Genomic DNA, 25,105 nt, shown 5'->3' with positions numbered 1-25,105 from the left:
TAACTTCACAGATCTTTATTGTAAAGGATTTAAACACTGTTTCCAATGCTTGTTCAATGAACCATAAACAATTAATGAACATGCACCTGTGGAACGGTCATTAAGACACTAACAGCTTACAGACGGTAGGCAATTAAGATCACAGTTATGAAAACTTAGGACACTAACGAGGCCTTTCTACTGACTCTGAAAAACACCAAAAGAAAGATGCCCAGGGTGCAAGGAGACATGAGGACTGCAGATGTGGCCAGGGCAATAAATTGTAATGTCAGTACTGTGAGACGCCTAAGACAGTGCTACAGGGAGACACGACGGACAGCTGATCGTCCTCGCAGTGGCAGACCACGTGTAACAACACCAGCACAGGTTCGGTACATCTGAACATCACACCTGCGGGACAGGTACAGGATGGCAACAACAACTGCCCGACTTACAACAGGAACGCACAATCCCGTCATCAGTGCTCAGACTGTCCGCAATAGGCTGAGAGATGCAGGTCCTCACCAGACATCACTGGCAACAACGTCGCCTATGGGCACAAACCCACCATCGCTGGACAAGACAGGACTGGCAAAAAGTGCTCGCGGTTTTGTCTCACCAAGGGTGATGGTCGGATTCGCGTTTATCGTCGAAGGAATGAGCATTACACCGTGGCCTGTACTCTGGAGCGGGATCGATTTGGAGGTGGAGGGTCCATCATGGTCTGGGGTGGTGTGTCACAGCATCATCGGACTGTGCCTGCAAGGACAACAAATCCAATCAAATCAAATTTTATTTGTCACATACACATGGTTAGCAGATGTTAATGCGAGTGTAGCGAAATGCTTGTGATTCTAGTTCCGACAATGCAGTAATAACCAACGAGTAATCTAACAATTCCAAAACTACTACCTTATACACACAAGTGTAAAGGGATAAAGAATATGTACATAAAGATATATGAATGAGTGATGGTACAGAGCGGCATAGGCAAGATGCAGTAGATGGTATCGAGTACAGTATATACATATGAGATGAGTATGTAAACAAAGTGGCATAGTTTAAAGTGGCTAGTGATACATGTATTACATAAAGATGCAGTAGATGATATAGAGTACAGTATATACGTATACATATGAGATAAATAATGTAGGGTATGTAAACATTATATTAAGTAGCAATGTTTAAAGTGGCTAGTGATATATTTTACATCAATTCCCATCAATTCCCATTATTAAAGTGGCTGGAGTTGAGTCAGTGTGTTGGCAGCAGCCACTCAGTGTTAGTGGTGGCTGTTCAACGAGCTATCTCAATGCTGTGCGTTACAGGGAAGGCATCCTCCTCCCTCATATGGTACCCTTCAGGCTCATCCTGACATTACCCTCCAGCATGACAATGCCACCAGCCATACTGCTCGTTCAGTGCGTAATTTCATGCAAGACAGGAATGTCAGTGTTCTGCCATGGCCAGCGAAGAGCCCGGATCTTAATCCCATTGAGCACGTCTGGGACCTGTTGGATCGGAGGGTGAGGGCTAGGGCCATTCCCCCCCAGAAATGTCCGGGAACTCGCATGTGCCTTGGTGGAAGAGTGGGGTAACATCTCACAGCAAGAACTGGCAAATCTGGTGCAGTCATTTAGGAGGAGACACACTGCAGAACTTAATGCAGCTGGTGGCCACACCAGATACTGACTGTTACTTTTGACACTTGATTCGATTTCTGTTAGTCACATGCCTGTGGAACTTGTTCAGTTTATGTCTCAGTTGTTGAAACTTGTTATGTTCATACAAATATTTACACATGTTACGTTTGCTGAAAATAAAGGCAGTTGACAGTGAGGACGTTTCTTTTTTTGCTGAGTTTGTGAGAGACCTTAGCTTACATGTGTCTTGTATGGTTTTATACAATACATGCAACAGATTGGTGTTACTATGATCCAAGTACTTTGAAATTCACATATCCCATTGTATATGAGACCTGAGGAGGCTTAGCTTATGTATGTTTTTTTATACAATACATGCAACATTTCAGTTATGTCTCAATGTTACTCACCCATTTACATTGAGTCAACAAAAATTATGAACACCTCAACAATGAGTTTGTACAGTCAGATATGACAAGAACCTTCTATGAATATTGTATGTGTGTTTTCTGCCATATGTATTACTTACAAGTTCCAGGTAGAACAATCGTTTTGTTAAATTCTTCAAAATCTTTCCCTTTAAAATAAACATTTTTAACAGTAATGTAGGTAGTTGTTTAGAGACTTTAGATCCTTGTGAACTTCGCCCCCTTTTTTTCTATTTTGTTTTGGATGTTCTTGACGTTCCCATGTTGACAACGATTGCGGCCTTGTTGAATGTGTGGGACTGGTGTCAATGCACATTATGTAGTCAATCGGAATTGCATTGTTATTGATTCTGCAACATCTTTTAGTTATTTTCAGTAACCTAACTGCAACTTAGTTGTTGGGAAGTCATGAGAACATTTTTAACCATCTGGGTAGGGATACAGGCAGAACCAACCAGTTTTCCTAGCACTTCAGTGTCCCAGGCCCAAGCCACAGCACCCGCCCTTTCCCACCCATTCTCCATCTGGGACCCTCCCAACCCCTGTCTGCTATTTGCAGTATAGAGAGGAAGGCTGCCCCCCCCCCCCCCACACACCTTCTCCAACCATCACTTTAAAGCAGGAACGGTTGAAATTGTCACTATAAAGTCATCATAGTGATATTGAAAAAATGAAAACAAAATTGGGGAGGGCTGCCGGTTCAAATCCCAGGTCTGATCAACAAACCTGGCGGCAACCGGAGGGTTGCTGTTATCAACATCCTAGGTGTAATCTCCTGTTGTTGTGCCCCCCGAGCACTAAACCCCCTGAAATCGTTTTACTGCATGGCGGCTGACCCTGTACTCCCAACCATCTAAGCGTGTCTCAGGAACATAGGGAAAATACACATTTTGGTTCTCTTGATTTTTCTTGAAGAGGATGATGTTCATTGCGGCTGGCCCAATAACCAATATGAGAGGCTCAGACAGGCAGATATGATACCATTGTTGTTGTACCCTGTATTATCTAGTCTTTTTTTACTACTGTTTACCCAGTTGCACTTTCAGCCGAGTAACGTTAGGCGTGACTAAAGGATCTATAGCTAGCCAGGCTCTGGGTTTTGACCATGTGGCATTTCTTTGTCACACACAAGGGATTACTTGAAGGGGACAAGGGCCAGAAAGGACACAGGGCAGCGGATGCACATGCTCAGGTTACGTCTCCCATTTACTTAGTTGTGACTTGGTTGGGAGGGGGGGGTATGGAGTTGGCGGGGTTGAGAAAAGGGGGGTGATGGTGGTCAAGGAAAGGGTTACAGGGGTTACCTATTGTATCTAATTTCGCCCCTAAAGGAGTAGAGGAGGCTCACCACCAGTACTGTGCAGCTCATCCAGTATGAACCAATTACCCACTCAACGACCTGTTGAGCAAATAAAGCAACATTTATGATGTGCTGATTCAAATTCTCCCAGAGAATCCGAGGGTCTCGTCAGTTCGACCTGCTTTGACACTTGTGAATCACAAGCCAATCACTATAGAACGTGGGATGATCACAAAGCATAGTTTTTGCTGGCTTCCGGTGACGCAACTTAGGAAATGTCTGCACATCGGTTGGGTATTTCCCCCCTAAATTCAAGTATTTACTCTGAGCATTAAAATAACTTACGCAAAATGGAAGAGGAATAGGAAAAGGTCGCGGAGCTACAACAGCCCGACAGCAGAAGACAGCAGAAGATATAATCGTCGATGAACCTGAGATGGCTAATGCTAGCACAAATAAGATAACAGCAAAAATAACCCTCATTTCGTGAGGTTCTAAAGGAGGAATTGCGCGAGGCGCTCAAGTGACAGAATTCGAAGGTTCCTCACGTCAAAACAAATTAGACTTTATAACGTAGTAGAGGGCGCAGAAAAAGACTCTATGCCCAAATTCGTGGTCTATTCAAAAAAATACTTGAAGACGACACTGACCTCGGAATCGAGACACCGAGCTCTGGCCTCAAAACCCCCCAGCAGCGGCCCATCAAGATCCATAGTAGTACGGTTCCTAAAATTCTCAGACAAAGAGAAAGTCTTACACGCAACCTGGAGAAAGCCTGTTAACTTCCAAGGCCAACGAGTGTTCTTTGATCATGACTACGCGGGAGAGGTACTGAAAAGAAGGAAAGAATACACCCCCATTAAGAAAGCACTTCAAGAGAAGGGCATTTATTCCCAAACACCATTCCCGGCAAACATGTGGGTATTTCTGGAAAATGGCCTGGTTACATACGAGCATGCAGACGGGGGGGCTGAGGACCGGAAGTCAAGGAGCATCCCAGTGGAGTATACCGCAAGGAGAAAGGCGGAAAGACTCGAGCAGGCTCTCCCATGGATCGTTGTCGACAAGCAGAGTCATGAAGAAATAGGGAAACCACCTCGGCGAGAGGACGTTCACATCCGAGAGAGACTCAGGCATTTCCAATGGGAAGATGGAAGACACTGAAACAGATTTAACTTTTTATGGCTGCAGGGGCAGTATTGAGTAGCTTGGATGAAAAGGTGCCCATATCAAACTCAGTCATAGTTGCTAATATTAGCATATTATTATTATTATTGGATAGAAAACACCCTGAAGTTTCTAAAACTGTTTGAATGATATCTGTGAGTATAACAGAACTCATATTGGCAGGCAAAATCCTGAGTTGAAATCAAAACAGGAAGTCAGAAATCTGAGCTTGTATGTATTCACCAGAGTCCCCAATGAAATCCCCTTGAGATATGAAGGATGTTGCACTGCCTAGGGGTTCCACTAGATATCAACCATCAATAGAAATTATAATGAGGCCTCTATGTTGTTGTGGGAGTGAATGAGAGCAGAATATATCAGCTGTCCATCAAACAGCCATTTTGTGATCCCACTTTTTCCTCATGGTAGTCACTTGCGTTCCATTGCTCATGAAGAGAAGAAAGAATACTCCGGTTGGAACTTTATTGAAGCTATATGTTAAAAACATCGTAATGATTGAGTCTGTACTTAGTTTGAAATGTTTCTTCGACCGGTGATATCACTTTTTGAAGTTTTTGTCCGATGTAACGCTGACCGGAATTAGCGTTTGGATATGTATACCAAACGCTCTAACAAAAGAAGGTATTTGGACATAAATAACGGACATTTTTGAACAAAACAAACATGTATTGTGGACCTGGGATTCCTGGAGTGCTTTCTGATGTAGATCATCAAATGTAAGGGAATATTTATCATGTAATTTCTTGTTTATGTTGACGTCATCTTTGCGGCTGTGGTGTTTTTAAATTGAGCTCCGTCTCAGATTATTGCATGCATTTCTTTTTCCGTAAAGTTATTTTGAAATCTGACACAGCGGTTGCATTAAGGAGAGGTAGATCTATAATTCCATGTATTATCATCTACATTTATGATGAGTATTTCTGTTGAATGATGTGGCTATGCAAAATCACTTGATGTTTTTGGAACTGGTGAATCTAACACGCCAATGTAAACTCAGATTTTTTAAATGTCAATATGAACTTCATCAAACAAAACATGCATGTATTGTGTAACATGAAGTCCTATGAGTGTCATCTGATGAAGATAATTCAAGGTTAGTGATTTATTTTATCTCTATTTCTGTTTTTTGTGAAGGCTATATTTTGCTGGAAAATGGCTGTGCTTATTGTGGTTTGGTGGAGACCTAACACAATCGTTTGTAGTGCTTTCGCTGAAAAGCCTATTAGAAATCGGACACTTTGGTGGGATTAACAACGAAAATAGATTTAAAATTATATCAGACACATGTATGTTTTAGGAATTGTAATTATGAGATTTCTGTGGTTTGAATTTTGGCGCCCTCTATTTCACTGGTAGTTGTCATATCGATCCCGGTATCGGGATTGCAGCCATAACAGAACAAGGGTGAGTAGCCTAAAGTATGTGTTTTTTACGAACACACTAAGTAGCGTCACATCAATAACATATATATCTTAACTAAGGATTAATGACACATTGACAACGGGGCGACAGAAGGGCATATCCAGGGGAGGATTCATGATATGCACTCATTACCGATATAGTTTTCACTTGTCATTAACCGATGTGTATAAGCGACAAAATAGGCGCCCTTATAATTTTTGGTTCCAACAGGTCTTGTTTGTGACTACGTCACGCATTTTCACATCTGGGCCCCCGCCTGCGGATAGGCTCGTCCCCTCAAATCCCAGAGGCAAGAGACAGTCCTCTGACATGGGAGTCCAAATACCAAAGTATTTTCCCACTTTGGTTTACTTTATTATCGTTCTTGATTTTTCGTTCATTTTTAGGTTCATGATAAGCAGGCAGATATGGTGCACAGGTTTTTAAAATGTATGTCGATGTATCATCGGGAATTTAAGGTCATCAGTCTCAATGTAAACGGACTGGGAAGTGCCATCAAGAGAAGTAAGGTAATAGCAAAGATGAAACGGCAGAGAGTTGACATACTATTCTGGCAGGAAACTCACTTATCCACACCTGAACACAAGAAACTCAAGAAAATGGGATATAGGAATACTTTTTTTTCTTCTTACAAAATGGGTAGATTTTGAGTTTAGATTTTTGAGATTTTGAGTTTAATAAAAGACAAGGAGGGTAGATTTATACTTGTTAAATGTCAACTGGATAACAAACCTCTGGCAATCTTATCTGTGGAGGGGATTTTAACACAATTTTAAACCCAAAATTGGACAGCACAAATCAAAATAGGAAAATGAGTCTAGTTGCTAAAAGGATCAATAGGATATTGCAGGATCTAGGACTGCTCAATGTATGGCGTGACACCCACAAGACCGATAAGGAATATACTTTTTACTCAGCCCGCCACACTGAATACTCCAGGTTAGACTACTTTGTCATGTACAATGCAGATAGACACAGGCTTAAGGATTGTAGGATCGGGCAGAGCGACTTCATAATGGAGTTTACCTTACTCTACACCTTGACAGCAAACCAATAAATACTATATGGAGACTTAATACAAGCATGCTGAATGATCCAGCATTCAAGGAATCAATAAAGACAGAATTGAACATCTATCTGGAGAATAACGATAACGGGGAAGTATCCCCTGATACATTGTGGGATGCAGCTAAGGTGGTTATTAGAGGAAAGATCATAGCCACATCTTCTCTCAAGAAAAAGAATAAAGCACAGAAACTGCTGAAATTACAGGAAACCCTAAAACTTAGAACGATCTCATAGTCAATACAAAGACCCTCTTATATTACGAGAGATTCAAAAGGTAAAACAGGAAACTGACCAGATTTATAGAGAAGAAGTAGAGAAAAAAGCTCAGGTTCCTGAAACAACAATATTATGAAGCAGGCTCAAAGACAACACAATTACTAGCATGGAGACTCAGGAAACAACAAGCACAGAATACAATTTTCAAAATAAAAGACCTCAAAACAAAGCAGATTACATGCAAATTGGATGAAATACAGAATGCATTTGAATCATATTACACAAATCTGTACAAGCAACCAGAGAAGGCAGATGCACAGACAATAGAGCATATTTTGACCTCACTTAATCTCCCCTCAGTTGGGACAGAGCAAAATGATAGACTAATTTAAGAAATATCCACCGGAGAAATTAATAAAGCAATATCTAAAAGTAAACAAGTCTCCAGGCTCTGATGGCTTCCCTTCAGAACGGTTCAAGACCTTCAGAGAACAACTAACACCTCTACTTAAGGCCTGTTTTAACTGGACTCCGCAGGAGGGGGGTCTCCCACCATCATAGAGAGAGGCCATCATATCTGTAATCCCTAAATAGGGTAAAGATAAGGAATGCAGTTTATATAGACCTATCGCAATTCTTAACACGGATTATAAACTATATGCATCAATAATAGCCAAAAGAATGGAGAACATAATCCCATAATTGATTGACAGAGATCAAAGTGGTTTCATACAAAATAGGCAGACACAGGACAATATAAGAAGAACACTACATGTCATTGACCACGTTACTCAGAATAAGACAAGTGCAATATTAATCAGTCTAGATTGCAGAAAAAACATTTGATTCAGTGGGATGGGATTATCTATTCCAAGTTATGGTAAGATTTGGTTTCAACAAAGAAGTGATACAGTGCATTAAAACACTGCATTCATGTCCGACCGCTAGAATAAAGACAAATGGACATTTGTCACTAACGATAAAATTAGAGTGAGGAGCAAGACAAGGCTGTAATCTTTCACCCACGCTCTTCTCCTTGCACCTCGAACAATTAGTACAGGCAATAAAACAGGACCCAACCTTAGAGGGAATAACAATAAGAGGAATTGAACATAAGATATGCATGTATGCTGATGATGTTCTGTTATTCCTTAAAGACCCAGGCTCAAGTGGACCTAGACTGATTGGATGTTTTACAAACATTTGGAACATATTCAGGGTATGTGCTTAACGTACACCATAACCAAGCCCTAGAATATAATTATACCCCACAGGAAGAGCAGTTATAACTTCCACTGGACCTCTTCATCCATTAAATATATTGGAGCATATTTACCAAAAGATACACCCAAACTTTATTACATCAATTACGACCACATCAACAAGAAAATATATGATGACCTAGACAGGTGGAATTCACTTCCCTCAGATCTTAGTAGTAGAATTGAAACAATCAAAAATGAACATCCTGCTGAGGTTACTGTATTTGTTCCAATCACTGCCCATAGAAATCCCACCTAAACAGTGTAGGGATAAACGGATATCAAGGTTTATCTGGAACAGTAAGAGACCAAGAACTAGATATACAACATTACATTACCAAACAACTGTGGGGGTGTGGCTTTACCAAACTTAAAAGATGATCATGTGTCAGTCCAATGAGACATCTGGTGTGTTGGTGCAATTCAGAATAGGAATCCAAGAAAGACACCGAGACTACTTTGACAGAGATACAGATACAGTCAGTTTTGGGCAATAAGGACATGGTAATAGAAATATGTAATAGACAAAATCAGTGGATTAATGTCTCTCTGGGGACATGGTTTAGGGTAGTTAAGCAAAATAATTTAGACAGAGAGGTCAAACTGCTGAGTTGGCCCTCATACGACCCCAGTTTCACCCCTGCAACTCAGGACAGCAGATTTAAACAATGGAAGCAGAAAGGCATCACATCATTCAGTACAATTATAAGGAATGGGGACCTAGATAACCTCCAGGATCTAAGTAAATAAACATGGTTTGGATGAACAAGATTTTTAAAGATACCTACAAGTTCGACACTTTCTTATGGGAGATAAAAGTGATTGACCCTCGAGCACCTCCAAAATTAATCCAAGTATTCACTAAACGCATACAACTTGGGGAGTAACACAAAAAACTATTTCAAATCTCTACTTGGGTATTCAATCCTCAAAGAAACATTCTACAAACTATATTAAAAAGAAATGGGAGGAGAAACTTAACATTGAAATAACTGATGAAACATGGTTGAACATATTAGAGAAGAGAATTCTGTTGGAAGAATGTTATAGGTTTCTTCATAACAACTAAGCTGAAATCAAAACAGACTGGCTCACTTGTTAGAGAGAATGCGGTCTGTTGAGGGAGGATCACTCTCATATCGTTTGGACCTGCCCCGCAAAATGAAACTTACTGGGAAGAAATAAGATCTAACATTGGAAGAATAATGGGATTTGACATAGAACAAACATGAATTTCTTTGTACTTGGTTGAAATACCTGATAATGTACACAATAGAGAAAAGTACCTCTTGAAGGTCCTACTGGCAGCCAGTAAAAAGTCTATCACTAGGGAATGGCTACAAAAAGACCCTCCCACAGTGACACAATGGATAGACATTGTAGAAGAAATACAATGGGTTTCGTACTTGAAAAAGGTCTAATTCAAAGATGTCAATGTAACTAATATGATGAAGGTATGATGTGCACTGGAACTGCCAGATCTTTTTTGTTCTCTTATTTTACTTTATTGGTACTTTCTTTGTGTTCCTCAATAAAAACAAAGTATATTAAAAAAAGCATACGTTTTGGTGTACACGTGGACAGAAAGTGCATTGCAGTGTTGAATTTGATGAAACGCAGGCGATATCATTTGGTTTCTCCTTTCCGAAAAATAGGTAACTGAGCATCACCTCAGATTAGGGGAGACCATGGCTGTGTGTCATACTTTTTACTCGCTCAGATTAGGGGAGACCATGGCTGTGTGTCATACTTTTTACTCGCTCAGATTAGGGGAGACCAGAAGACCTATTGTCACACCTGATCTGTTTCACCTGTCTTGTGCTTGTCTCCACCCCCACCAGGTGTCTACCATTTGTCCCCATTATGCCCTGTGTATTTATACCGTGTTTTCTGTTAGTCTGTTGCCATTTCGTCTTTTCTAGTCAAGCCTACCAGTATGTTTTTCTGTACTTATCTAGTCTCTGTTTTCTAGGCCTGCCGGTTCTGTCCATTGCTGCCTGCCCTGACCCTGAGCCCGCCTGCACTGACCTCGAGCCTGCCTGCCGTCCTGCACCTATCAGATTTTGACCCGGTTTACAAACTTCTGCCTGTCCTCGACCTGCCTCTTGCCTGCCCCTTGTCTATTAATAAACCACCTGACTCCCGTGTCTGCATCTGGGTCTCATCCTGTGTCATTATACACTGCTCAAAAAAATAAAGGGAACACTTAAACAAGACAATGTAACTCCAAGTCAATCACACTTCTGTGAAATCAAACTGTCCACTTAGGAAGCAACACTGATTGACAATAAATTGGTGGTTCTGCAGGTGGGGACCATAGACCACTTCTCAGTTCCTATGCTTCCTGGCTGATGTTTTGGTCACTTTTGAATGCTTCACTCTAGTGGTAGCATGAGACGGAGTCTACAACCCACACAAGTGGCTCAGGTAGTGCAGCTCTTCCAGCATGGCACATCAATGCGAGCTGTGGCAAGAAGGTTTGCTGTGTCTGTCAGCGTAGTGTCCAGAGCATGGAGGCGCTACCAGGAGACAGGCCAGTACATCAGGAGACGTGGAGGAGGCCGTAGGAGGGCAACAACCCAGCAGCAGGACCGCTACCTCCGCCTTTGTGCAATGAGGAGCAGGAGGAGCACTGCCAGAGCCCTGCAAATGACCTCCAGCAGGCCACAAATGTGCATCTGTCTGCTCAAACGGTCAGAAACTGACTCCATGAGGGTGGTATGAGGGCCCGACGTCCACAGGTGGGGGTTGTGCTTACAGCCCAACAGCGTGCAGGACGTTTGGCATTTGCCAGAGAACACCAAGATTAGCAAATTCGACACTGGCGCCCTGGGCTCTTCACAGATGAAAGCAGGTTCACACTGAGCACGGGACAGATGTGACAGAGTCTGGAGACACCGTGGAGAATGGTCTGTTCTTTGGGCGACTCATTTCCTCCCGAGCCTATGCAACAGGGCAGGGCTAGATTGTTGCTTAAGGTACGATTACGCAGGCTGAGCTCCAACAGTTGCCTGTATTGTGGTGGTACAGGGCATTACACTTCCACCTGTCCAGTAAAAGAGGTACGAGGTACGAGTACGCTGGTGGGCCATACTGGGAAGATTCTAACTCCTATTACTTGTACCCCTTTTCATGTTATCCTGCTGTGGGGTGACCGGTTGAAATCTCATTGACTGGGGCTGATGAGAGCTTCATGGACGCTACTCTAGTATCTGAGATGGATATCTAAACACAACTTCTCTCCATTCCCATGGACGCCAGAGCTCTGGACGGACGCTCCATTGGCAGGGTCACTCACAGCACTGTTAACCTGCGAGTGTCGGGCAATCACAGTGAGTCCATACAGCTTCTACTTATTGAATCTCCCCATTTTCCTGTTTTGGGATTTTCATGGCTCCAGAGGCACAACCCCCTGATCGACTGGACCAATGGTTCTATCCTGGGTAGGAGCCCGTTGTGCCATACACATTGTCTTAAGGTTGTGCAGCCTGCCCCAGGACGTCCTCCTGGAGCTCTGGAAAAGCTTTGGATTTTTTCGGCGTTCCCGCAGAGTACCAGGACCTCCTGGAGGTTTTCAGCAAGGCTCGCGCCACCCCCCTTCCTCCGCATCATCCGTACGATTGTGCTATTGACCGCCTCCCGGGCACCACACCACCTCGTGGGCGGCTATATTCCCTGTCAGGCCCTGAGACCAAGGCCATGGAGGAGTACATTGAGGACTGTCTGCCTGCTGGGAGCATTAGTCCTTCTGCCTTCCCTGCCACGCAGGTTTCTTCTTTGTGGAAAAGGACAAGACCCTGCGTCCATGTATCGACTACCGGGGCCTCAGTGACATCACTGTAAAGAACCGTTACCCTCTACCACTCCTCTCCTTGGCTTTTGAGCCTTTCCAGGGGGCAAATATCCTTTCTAAGTTGGACCTTCAGAACGCCTACCACCAACTTTAGATACGAGTGGAAGACAGCCTTCAACACAGCTAACGGACACTACGAGTACCTATCTCGACGACATCCTTGTTTTCTCCCGTTCTGCTCAAGAGCATGTCCGACAAGTCTTCCAGCTACTCCTGGATAACTAGATGTTTGTGAAAGCGGAGAAGTGTGAATTCCATCACTCCACTATCTCTTTTCTGGGATACGTCATTGCTGCAGGGAACGTTCAGATGGATCCTGACATGGTGAGAGTAGTGGTGGATTAGCCCCAACCCACCTCTAGAGTGCAGCTGCAACGTTTTCTGGGATTTGCACATTTCTACCACTGCTTCATTCGGGGCTACAGCACCCTGGTCCCCCCCCCCTTCCCCTCTGCACTTACTTCTCCTAAGGTGCCATTCACATGGTCCCCAGCTGCTGACCGTGTGTTTTTGGATCTTAAACATTGCTCCACCACAGTCCCCATCCTCATCCATCTGGACCCGTTCTGTCAGTTCGTGGTGGAGGTTGACGCCTCGGACGTTGCAGTGGGGGCCGTTCTGTCCCAATGTTCGGCCCAGAACCAAAAGTTGCACCCCTGCGCTTTCTTTTCTCATCGCCTCAACACCGCTGAGAGGAACTTATAAAATAATTTAAATGTTGAAAGATAATGATTAAATAATTCCACTCTGAAACCTTATAATTGTATGAAATTGATTAGAATCATAAAATTATAATCTGATGATGTGTGTAGTTTTAGTCAGAATTAGATTAAACAATGTATCTGTATAGTGGAAAAACACAGACTGTCTGAGCAAGGCGTAGCTTAGGATTTGAACTTGTATGTGTGTGCCGAAGAAAAAACGGAGAACAATTAAACTGTGTTTGGACCGACCTGGCTAGGCCTCTGAGAAACTTATGATAGCATAAGTAGTAGTTCTCAAGGTTTCCCTAAATCTTGGGGAATGGAACTGTCGGCTGGGTAGTGATACACAGTGGTGAGAACTATGGAGAAGGATAAAACTCACCTACTGTTTGTGTGGAAGTATGTGCATAGGATACCTACTGGTTGTGTGGAAGTATGTGCGCAGCTATAAAATGGATGTCTTTGTATAATGGACATCAGAATGTTCTCGTGAATAAACTGTACTATGTTTTTGCGTAAGTCTTTGACTAATTATTATTAAACCAATGGTCTTACAGATCTCGGGGATTGGTCAGAGCTATTGATTGTCAGTTATTATCTTTGGGATTGAAAATTCTCATGACAGGAACTAATGTTGGTAAATTGGGAGCTTCTTGTGGTCAAGATGGAGCTGGAGGAATGAAGGCACTGGCTTGAAGAGCAAGAACACCCATTCTTAGTTTGGACCGATCATAAGAATCTTGAGTATCTCCGCACTGCCAAACGCCTCAACTCTACGCAGGCTCGTTGGGCTCTGTTATTCACTCGGTTCAACTTTACCATCACCTACAGCCCTGGGTCCAAGAAAGTTAAGCCTGGTGCTCTCTCTCACCTGTATAGTTCCACGGCTACACCATCAGACCCAGAGACTATCCTCCCTACCTCCTGTCTCCCTGCTACACTGGTCTGGGAAATCGAGAGTCTGGTCCGCAAGGCGCAGCGTTCCCAGCCCGGAACCCTGCAATGGGCCCATTCTCGACGCTTACCTGTCATCCCGGGTCCCGTCGTACCCTGGCTTTCATCCAACAACCACTATGGTTTCTGACGTCTCCACATTTGTCGCCATCTGCACTGTGTGCATTCAGAACAAGACTCAAGCAGAAAGTTCCGGCTAGCCTCCTTCAACCACTCCCTGTTCCTCATCGACCCTGGTTCCATGTATCCCTGGACTTTGTCACTGGTCTCCCTCCGTTTGATGGCAACACCACCATCCTTACAGTGGTGGTTGAGTTTTCTAAAGCTGCCGATTTCATTCCCTCCCCAAGTTACCTTCAGCCAAGGAGACAGCCCAGCTCATGGTACAGCACTTCTTCCGACTCCAAGGACTTCCTGTCGACATCGTGGTCTTCAGTTCTCGTCCCAATTCTGGAAGGCGTTCTGCACCCTCATTGGGTCGTCGGCCAACCTGTCTTCAAGGTTTCATTCTCAGTCCAACGGCCAGTCAGTGCGTGCTAATCAGGACGTGGAGACGACTCTTCGTTGCCTCGTCTTGGCCAATCTCCGACAACGCCTGGAACACCCCTCCCTGCTCGGCCACTAGGCTCTCATCTTTTGAGTGTTCCCTGGGTTACCAGCTGCCGCTATTCCCAGAGGAAGAGGTCAGCATACCCTCAGCCCAGATGTTTGTCCGTCGCTGTCGGCGTACCTGGAAGAGAGCCACCTCCAGGTATCGGCGACAGGCGGATCACCACCGGTCGTCTTGTCTTGTCAAGCCTACCAGCGTGTTTTTCTGTACTGCTGGTTCTTATCATTGCTGCCTGCCCTGACCTTAGCCTGCCTGCCTTCCGGCACCTATCTGACTCTGACCCAATTTACAAACTTCTGCGTCTCCTTGACCTGCCTCTTGCCTGCCCCTTATTTATTCAAAGACTCTAACCATCTGCCTCCTGTGTCTACATCTGGGTCTCATCCTGTGTCGTTATATCTATAGACAATCTTATGAGACTCTTTTCTAGATTATTAGAAAGACCAGTGTCTTGGGTTGAAATGGGTTACCTTTTGTCCTTATAGCTTATTCAGGGGTGAAAGAAGTCATTTCTTACCGGTATGGGCCGGACCCCCAAGCACGTTCACACTTTTTTTTCATAGCCTAGGTATAATCATATAATTACATATGCCTATAGAATCCCTATTAGTTTAATATATGATCTCTGTGGACCTAGTAGCCTAGGCCGAGTGAAGATTTGTCATCACTTTTAACATGCAATACCTTTTAACATAGGTAGCACCTGGGTTTCAAGTTTGGGGAAGCAAATTTTCACCATAAAAATGCACCTTTCATTATGAAGCAATCAATACGTTGTTTACAGATTTTATAGAAGAGCCTACTATTCCTAATGTGATGATTAAATTGAATAGTCCTAAAACAAAATAATATACAGTAACTCAATCACTGCTCGCAAAAGACTGCTCAATGCAGCGGGTAGTGGCGTAGAGTAGGCCTAGTCTATAGCAGATATATTTCTTCGCACAGGAAAATGTTGGCCTTTTATAAACATTTCATGCAGTTTTATTATGCTTTATATGACTGGAGACATTTTCTTACCCCCTTTTTCTTCCCAATTTCGTGATATACCGGTCACAGCGGGTTGTGACACAGCCTGGGATTGAACCCGGGTCTATAGTTACAGCCTTGTGCCACCCAGGAGGCCATGACTGGAGACATAAGCATCATATTTTTTATATGACAAAAATTACAGGGTAGCTTACTCTGCTGACACTGACAAACAGATCAATAAAAATGATGTCTGACTCATTTAATAGGCCTAGAAGAAGGGGAGACAAATACAATATGACGTCCATCTAACCTGGAGGAGGAAATTATTGTCCAACAAGCTATTTTCTTTGGCACTGACCCCAAAGATAGACAGTGAATATGCACACACACGAGATATGGCAGATGTTCTCCACTGGTGGCAATAATTAAGTTGAGTCTTTTCATTGTCTTCTCTTTACAACAATAGCCATTTGCTTTCAAAACAGTTTTTCCACAATTGTATTTTTAAATATTGCGATATATAGATTATGCGATTTAAACAATCCAGAGCTTTTTTTTATTTAAAGAAGTGAATGATCCCCTGTGGCCAAATAATGCTTTCTGGTGTCGTAGCTTATTTTGAATGATTTGATTTGTTTATAAATAATGTGATTTTATGAGTTTAACCAGTAGTTGTTGGCTCTCCAAAGATTGTATTCCTGCTTAAGTTCTCTCTTGAATTGTAATTTCTAACTCAGAACAATTGTTTTTACTTGTTTTAGGGGTGTATCAGCTTTATTTTTCCAGATAGATAGTGGGTTCTGTCAATGTAATTGTCTGCATCAAAAGTTTTTTTCTTTATTTATTATTTTTCTCTTAACCCTACCACCCCTCCCTTAATTGAAGTAAACTAATGGACAATAATGCTTAGGCTTCTACTTCCCGCTTATACATACTATATACATTTTACGGACACTGTACATTTTACATTAGTTATCTTGTTTTTTTTGTTTTTTTTTCAGCTACCCTCAACCCCTCCCATCTACAGTGGAAGTCGTAAATTTAAATACACTTAGGTTGGAGACCCTTTCCTATGAGACTTTTTAGCTCAGGTGCATCCTGTTTCCATTGATCATCCTTGAGATGTTTCTTCAACTTGATTGGAGTCCACCTGTGGTAAATCTAATTGATTGGACATGATTTGGAAAGCACACACCTGTCTATAAAAGGTCCCACAGTTGACAGTGCATGTCAAAGCAAAATCCAAGCCATGAGGTCAAACAAATTGTCCATAGAAATCCGAGACAGTATTGTGACAAGACACAGATCTGCCGAAGGGTACCAAAAAATGTCTGTAGCATTGAAGGTCCCCAAGAACAGGGAGGTGACCAAGAACCCAATGGTCACTCTGACAGAGCTCCAGAGTTTCTCTGTGGAGATGGGAGAACCTTCCAGAAGGACAACCCTCTCTGAAGCACTCCACCAATCAGGACTTTATGGTAGAGTGGCCAGATGGAAGCCACTCCTCAGTAATAGGCACATGACAGCCTGCTTAAAGTTTCCAAAAGTTACCTAAGTACTCTCAGATCATGAGAAACAATATTCTCTTGTCTGATGAAACCAATAACCACTCTTTGGCCTGAATGCCAAGCGTCACGTTTGGAGGAAACCTCACACAATCCCTACAGTGAAGCACGGTGGTGGCAGCATCATGCTGTGGGGATGTTTTTCAGTGGCAGGGACTGGGGTTCTAGTCAGGATCGAGGGAAAGATAAAGGGAGGAAAGTACAGAGAGATCCTTGATAATCTGCTCCAAAGCGCTCTTTTCCTCAGACTGGGGCGAAGGTTCACCTTCCAACAGGACAACGACCCTAAGTACACAGCCAAGACAACGCAGTAATGTGGAAAAAGTCAAGGGGTCTGAATACTTTCCGAATGCACTTTATTAAAGCAAACTCAACTCAACATAGCTAACATTTCCCATTGAAAAAAGTCTATGGCCATTGGAATGCATAGAATTGTATGCATATGTTGCTATGGTTTAAAAAGTAGAAAGATTTTCAAAAATTATTTTCTCAGGTACTCTTGTCTGAAGCAGTCTGTAATGTTAGTTTGGTGTCTCTAGTTCAAACGTTTTAGAGCAGGTTTGGTTAGAAGAAAGAGTATGTCGAATGACATAAGTCTTGCTGTTACAAGCACACTAGAACCCTAAAACTATCTCTGGTTAGATCAGTAGCATATGTGTGTGACTGATTGCATTAGTAGGTCAAATATATTAATTTTGTCAATAATTGTCAATGATTTCTAGCATACAACATGCAATATGCATAGCTATTTTGTATATGTGTGTATAAATATACAGTACCAGTCAGAAGAGATGCCAAGAGTGTGCAAAGCTGTCATCAAGGCAAAGGTGGGCTGCTTTGAGGAATCTCAAATAGAAAATATATTTTGATTTGATTAACAGCTAACCTGGAGTCCAATCAATGAGACAAGATTGGAGATGTTAGTTAGAGCTGCCCTGACCACAAAAAAATGGAGCATCATGGTTTGGTGGCTGCTTTGCTGCCTCGGGGCCTGGACAGCTTTCTATCATCGATGGAAAAATGAATTCCCAAGTTTACCAAGACATTTTGCAGGAGAATGTAAGGCTGTCTGTCCGCGAATTGAAGCTCAACAGAAGTTGGGTGACGCAACAGGACAACGACCCAAAACACAGAAGTAAATCAACAACAAAATGGCGTCAACAGAAGAAAATACGCCTTCTGGAGTAGCCTAGTCAGAGTCCTGACCTGAACCCGATTGAGATGCTGTAGCATGACAGAATATTGCTGAACTGAAACAGTTTTGTATAGAGGAATGGTCCAAAATTCCTCCTGACCGTTGTGCAGGTCTGATCTGCAACAACAGAAATTGTTTGGTTGAGGTTATTGCTGCCAAAGGATGGTCAACCAGTTGTTGCACCTAGCACTGTGAATGTTTACACAGTGTGTTCAATAAAGACATTAAAATGTATAATTGTTTGTGTGTTATAAGTTTAAAACTTCTTAGGGCTGCAATCCCGTTAACGGGATTGATATGACAACAGCCAGTGAAAGTGGAGAGCGCCAAATTCAAACAACAGAAATCTCATAATAAAAATTCCTCAAGCATACATGTATCTTATACCATTTTAAATGTAATCTTGTTGTTAAACCCACCAAAGTGTCCGATTTCAAATAGGCTTTACAGCGAAAGCACCACAAACATTTTTGTTAGGTCACCACCAAGTCACAGAAAAATTCTGCCATTTTTACAGCCAAAGAGAGGAGTCACAAAAAGCACAAATAGAGATAAAATGAATCACTAACCTTTGATGATCTTCAGATGACACTCATAGGACTTCATGTTACACAATACATATGTTTTGTTCGATAAAGTGCATATTTATATAAAAAAATCGCAGTATACATTGGCACGTTATGTTCACTAGTTCCAAAAACATCCGGTGATATTGCAGAGAGCCATATCATTTTACAGAAATACTAATTTCATCATTTTCGATGAAAATACAATTGTTAGACATGGAAATATAGATACACTTCTCCTTAATGCAGCCGCTGTGTCAGATTTCAAAAAAACTTTACGGAAAAAGCTAATTTCAGACAAGGCAGCCAAAAAGATATCCGCCATATTGGGTAGTCAACAGAAGTCAGAAATAGCATTATAAATATTCACTTACCTTTGATGATCTTCATCAGAATGCACTCCCAGGAATCCCAGTTCCACATTAAATGTTTGATTTGTTTGATAAATGATGGAATTTATGTCCAAAGAGCTACTTTTGTTAGCACGTTTGGTAAACAAATCCAAAGTCATGAAGCACGTTCTCTAGTTGCAGACGAAATGTCAAAAAGTTACGTTACTGTCCGTAGAAACATGTCAAACGATTTATGGAATCAATCCTAGGATGTGTTTAACATAAAACGTCAATAATGTTCCAACCGGAGAATTCCTATGTCTGTAGAAATGCAATGGAACGAGAGATACCTCTCATGTGAATGTGCATGGTCAGAGCATGGTCAGCTCATGGCAGACCTTACTCATTCCCTTCTTATTCGGTCCCACTTCACAGTAGAATCCTCAAACAAGTTTCTAAAGATGGTTGACATCTAGTGGAAGCCTTAGGAAGGAACATAACCAATATCCCACTGTGTATTCAATAGGGTCTGGGTTGAAAATCGACCAACCTCAGATTTCCCACTTCCTGTTTGGATTTCTTCTCAGGTTCTTGCCTGCCATATGAGTTCTGTTATACTCAAAGACATCATTCAAACAGTTTTAGAAACTTCAGAGTGTTTTCTATCCAATACTGCCAATAATATGCATATATTAGCTACTGGGGCTGAGGAGCAGGCTGTTTACTCTGGGCACCACTGGGCACCTTTCATCCAAGCTACTCAATACTGCCCCTGCAGCCATAAGAAGCTTTAAGCAGACTGTGTTTGTCTATTGTTGTGACATAGATGAATATCAGATCAAAATGTATGAAATCCAGGTAATTCCAAAGGGTTCACATTATTTTTCTTGCCACTGTATATATATATATATATATATATATATATATATATATATATATATATATATATATAAACCTGACTCCATCAGGTTTTCTTCCAGAATGGTCCTGTATTTGGCTCCATCCATCTTCCCATCAATTTTAACCATATTCCCTGTCCCTGCTGAAGAAAAGCAGGCCCAAACCATGATGCTGCCACCACCATGTTTGACAGTGGGGATGGTGTTCAGCTGTGTTGCTTTTACGCCAAACATAACGTTTTGCATTGTTGCCAAAAAGTTCCATTTTGGTTTCATCTGACCAGAGCACCTTCTTCCACGTTTGGTGTGTCTCCCAGGTGGCTTGTGGCAAACTTTAAACGACACTTTTTATGGATATCTTTAAGAAATTGCTTTCTTCTTGCCACTCTTCCATAAAGGCCAGATTTGTGCAATATACGACTGATTGTTGTCCTATGGACAGAGTCTCCCACCTCAGCTGTAGATCTCTGCAGTTCATCCAGAGTGATCATGGGCCTCTTGGCTGCATCTCTGATCAGTCTTCTCCTTGTATGAGCTGAAAGTTTAGAGGGACGGCCAGGTCTTGGTAGATTTGCAGTGGTCTGATACTCCTTCCATTTCAATATTATCGCTTGCACAGTGCTCCTTGGGATGTTTAAAGCTTGGGAAATCTTTTTGTATCCAAATCCGGCTTTAAACTTCTTCACAACAGTATCTCGGACCTGCCTGGTGTGTTCCTTGTTCTTCATGATGCTCTCTGCGCTTTTAACGGACCTCTGAGACTATCACAGTGCAGGTGCATTTATACGGAGACTTGATTACACACCGGTGGATTGTATTTATCATCATTAGTCATTTAGGTCAACATTGGATCATTCAGAGATCCTCACTGAACTTCTGGAGAGAGTTTGCTGCACTGAAAGTAATGAATGGCCAAGTCAAAGTCCAGACCTGAATCCAATCGAGAATCTGTGGAAAGAACTGAAAACTGCTGTTCACAAATGCTCTCCATCCAACCTCACTGAGCTCGAGCTGTTTTGCAAGGAGGAATGGGAAAAAAAATCAGTCTCTCGATGTGCAAAACTGATAGAGACATACCCCAAGCGACTTACAGCTGTAATCGCAGCAAAAGGTGGCGCTACAAAGTATTAACTTAAGGGGGCTGAATAATTTTGCACGCCCAATTTTTCAGTTTTTGATTTGTTAAAAAAGTTTGAAATATCCAATAAATGTCGTTCCACTTCATGATTGTGTCCCACTTGTTGTTGATTCTTCACAAAAAAATACAGTTTAATATCTTTATGTTTGAAGCCTGAAATGTGGCAAAAGGTCGCAAAGTTCAAGGGGGCCGAATACTTTCGCAAGGCACTGTATATATATATATATATATATATTTCTCTATATTTCATTTGATCCTGATCATATTAATGTATAACCCCTGAAAATGTCCTGTTGATAGTAATGTCCTATCTTGAGATGTTTGAGTTTCTGATATTTTGAAGACCTAAGTACTATGTTTAGTAAAGGTGAAGATTGTCAGCTGGTACATAAAATGTATGGCTGCACAACCCACCACATCTCCCCACAGCTACCCACTGGTTCTTGGGAGCTGGACAGCTGGTGCCTATGGCTGTCCGGCTGTGGGGTGGCTGGGAAAGACCCCAGCCTTTGCATCTGCTGCCTCCCTCCCTTTCCTTTCCTCCCCCTCCTCTCCCCCTCCCCCTCCCCCTGTCAGCTGAGCAGGTTGGCATTTTATGGGATGACTCGTGTACTGGAGGCAGCTCTGCAGAGCGGTCACTAGCTGGCAGCCACAAAGTCATAAAATCAGATTTGAACCCTAACCCTAACCACACGGCTAACCCGAATGCCAAACCCTAACCTTAAATTGAGACCGAAAGGCACATTTTTGTTTTCATTCAATATAGATAATTTTGACTTTCCAGCTGGCCCGTCTAGGCTCAGTTTTGCCTCCAGGGCAAGATTCATGACAATAAACGCCAACCTGCGTCAGCTGAGAGGGAGTTGCAGGGGGACAGCTGGTGGGCTGCCGGGGGCTCAGAGACACTGACATCATCTGTTAGAGACACTGGGGCAAGCCCCCGCATTTCCCTCTACACATGCACACAGACATGAACACGCACGAGCACACACACATGGGGCCCCAGTAGCATGCTTGTATGTGGAGTTTATGGGCTCAACATACAATGGTGAATCCTCACAATGTACACAGACCACCACCAGCACAAAAATCCCCACAAACTGATGGCATAATACTTTATTTGATTCTTTGTAGCTCAGTTGGTAAAGCATGGCTCACGCAACGCCAGCATAGTGGGTTTTTATTCCCGGGTCCACCCATACATAAAAAATGGTATGCACACATCACTGTAAGTCGCTTTGGACTTTTTTCAGAAGCTGACATATACCAGAGGGTTTAGAAAATGTAGAAAATATTCTACCTTGAATATTTGTTTAATAATCATTTGGAGATGCGGCAAGAGTTTGACAAAAACCATGGAAACGTCACCCGCACATCCCCCGTAGGGGATAAATCCAAAATCTCCTCATTGGCGCTCAGCAAAATTAGTCTGCATTTAGTTGATATGTGTATTTCACACTACAGTAGGGTAAAAATCTGATTATAATTCTTGTATGGATGTCGTTTCCCAATACAATTTCATGTCACCGTCACCAATCAAATGCATTACACTTAAAAATGTCCACCACCAATTTCTAACTTGCTAGCTATGGTACCAGATTAGCATTTACCAAACAATTATCTATATCCAAAAAGGAGAACTTATAATTATTATGCAGCGAAAACAGCCAAATTGGATTTTAGTAACCATATTGTAGGCCTGTTAAAATATGATAGACCTGACAAATATCCACTTTGTAGAATTAACATTTTTGAATGGGCGCCAGTGTCCTTGTGCTTGTGCTATCCTCCACTGTATAGACATCTTGTTCTCTGACACAAAAACAAAATGTCACCCCATAACACAATCACACATACCCCGGTATTTATGAGATGCATGCCATTTTTCCCCTGGTCTCCATGGTGATGGTATGGCCAGGTTCATTATGTCACTCTCTTGGGGTGCAGAGGGCCCTTCCAAGGCGCCTTGTAAACTGGGGTAAAGCTGTTCGATTTGGCTAATTACTGAAGTTATGGCGCCTGCCATGGCTGGAGGAGACAGACCCCTGGAGAGGGAGTGAGAGACAGACAGAGAGTGGGACGGAGATATGGAGTGGGGAGGAGAAAAGGGCATGAGGGAGAGAGGGATGGGGAGGAGAAAAGGGCATGAGGGAGAGAGGGACGGGGGAGGAAAGAGAGAGAGGGACTTTGATTACATTTACAGTTAACAATCAAAAATCGATTCTCTATTAGCTATTATTTAAAAGTCTACTTTTTTATCATTTCTGGGAGGTACTTTGTCTCCTGTTTTACAAAAACTCTTTTTACTTTTGACATATTTGCACAAGTATTTTGTGCCAATGACGCTTATATATATGTATATATATATAAGAGCCTTATATAGGCCCGAGAGGGCACCTTTAGGCCAGCCAAGTCCTGGAGGCATTCACATTAACAACATAACCAGTCATGGTCAGTGGGACCTCTGGAATCACACTGGCCGACAACAATAGCGAGGCATGGGTCGGGGAGAGGTATTAACAAAGTTTAAATGAGCAGAAGTTGAGGGGAAGGGGAGAGGGGGGATGTAGAAGCCGGAGATCCTTTTGTCCCCAGAAGTCTGTCCAAACAGGGGTCAAGACGGGGGTCCCCTAATTGAAGTGCTCTCTGCCAGAAAGGCATCACTAGATTCCAAGGTTCAGCCACCAACAAGGGGAAGGGGGGCGGGTCTCTACTAGGGTTGTGCCGAGTAGTTGGACAAAACGAGTATCTCAACAGATATGGGACATTTTTTTTGGTAGGATTATGATCCAAGCATTCTTTGTAATTATCCGTGATTGGAAAAAATATTCAGGTGCCAGCACGCATCTTTTTCATGTCAGTCAGTCGTGCATGGTTCTTGGTTAAGTGTTTGTAAGTAAGCATTTCACGGTAAGGTCTACACCTGTTTTATTCAGTGCAGGTGACAATACTTGATTGATTTGATTCTACACGGCCTAAATAACTCCACTGGCTAGTTTTCCTTTCTGTAAAGAGAATGGCGGGCTGTACGTTGATCCTGCTGCTTTGAAAGGATAGAGTGAAGCTGTATTTCTCCATACACTCACTTCAAAATTTCACCTAATCACTTTTCCTCGCATGTTCAGTCTGACCACTTAGATTGCTGCCGCCTGCCACTATGATAAATCCCATGGCGAGGACGTTTGCTATTAAGCTGTCTATGTGCATAACATCTAACAAGCAGGGCATGGGTAGGGACAAAAATATGATGCGATGATGAGCACTCTGACTGAGTGACAGCAAACTTGGCTGCCAGCAGCAAGTTGAGGACAAAGACACACACACACACCCCTCCGTGCGCCGCTCCTAATCTGCAGCATTTTTTCAGCGAAAACTTGTTTCGGCATATTAAAACACCTTTTTTTTTCAGATCACAAGTATCGTCCGGTCCGACTATCAACTGTGAATTTATGAATACGATTACAAATACGAGTATGGCCATGTCGGAACACCCCTAGTCTCTACAGTTGTACAATGAGATAGCATCCTAGCCCAATGTAAACGTAGTAATTTGTAGGTAAGTATTGTATATTTGCTTTTTTGTATACACAATGGGGTCCAGAATTATTGGATCCTTTGACAAAGATGAGCAAAAAATACTATATAAAATACAGCATTTTAAAAAAATGATTTTAAACTAATACATTTTTTTCAAATTGGTTGGTTAACAAATAATAAAACATTTAAATAAATAAAAAGATAGCGGTCCAAATGATTGGATCCCCTGTTTTCAAAACTCCAGCACCCTCCCCTCTCAAGGATAATGACACTG

General features: G+C 42.5%; 1 long non-coding RNA gene across 1 annotated transcript; it reads right to left on the bottom strand.

The window, feature by feature from the left end:
* LOC149985129 (uncharacterized) lies at positions 1 to 23,339 on the bottom strand. The gene is made up of 2 exons (XR_016487008.1): positions 23,152 to 23,339; positions 1 to 738 (listed from the first exon to the last, which is right to left on the bottom strand). It is a non-coding gene; the product is annotated as an uncharacterized LOC149985129 (long non-coding RNA).
* Positions 23,340 to 25,105: the final 1,766 nt, after the last annotated feature.

Source organism: Oncorhynchus mykiss, chromosome 2 (assembly GCF_057628025.1).
Source record: "Oncorhynchus mykiss isolate SJ-2025 chromosome 2, ASM5762802v1, whole genome shotgun sequence".
In the NCBI taxonomy this organism is placed as follows: Eukaryota; Metazoa; Chordata; class Actinopteri; order Salmoniformes; family Salmonidae; genus Oncorhynchus; species Oncorhynchus mykiss.
The sequence above is the reverse complement of the archived record's forward strand: the minus strand, read 5'-3'. Positions and strand labels throughout refer to the sequence as shown.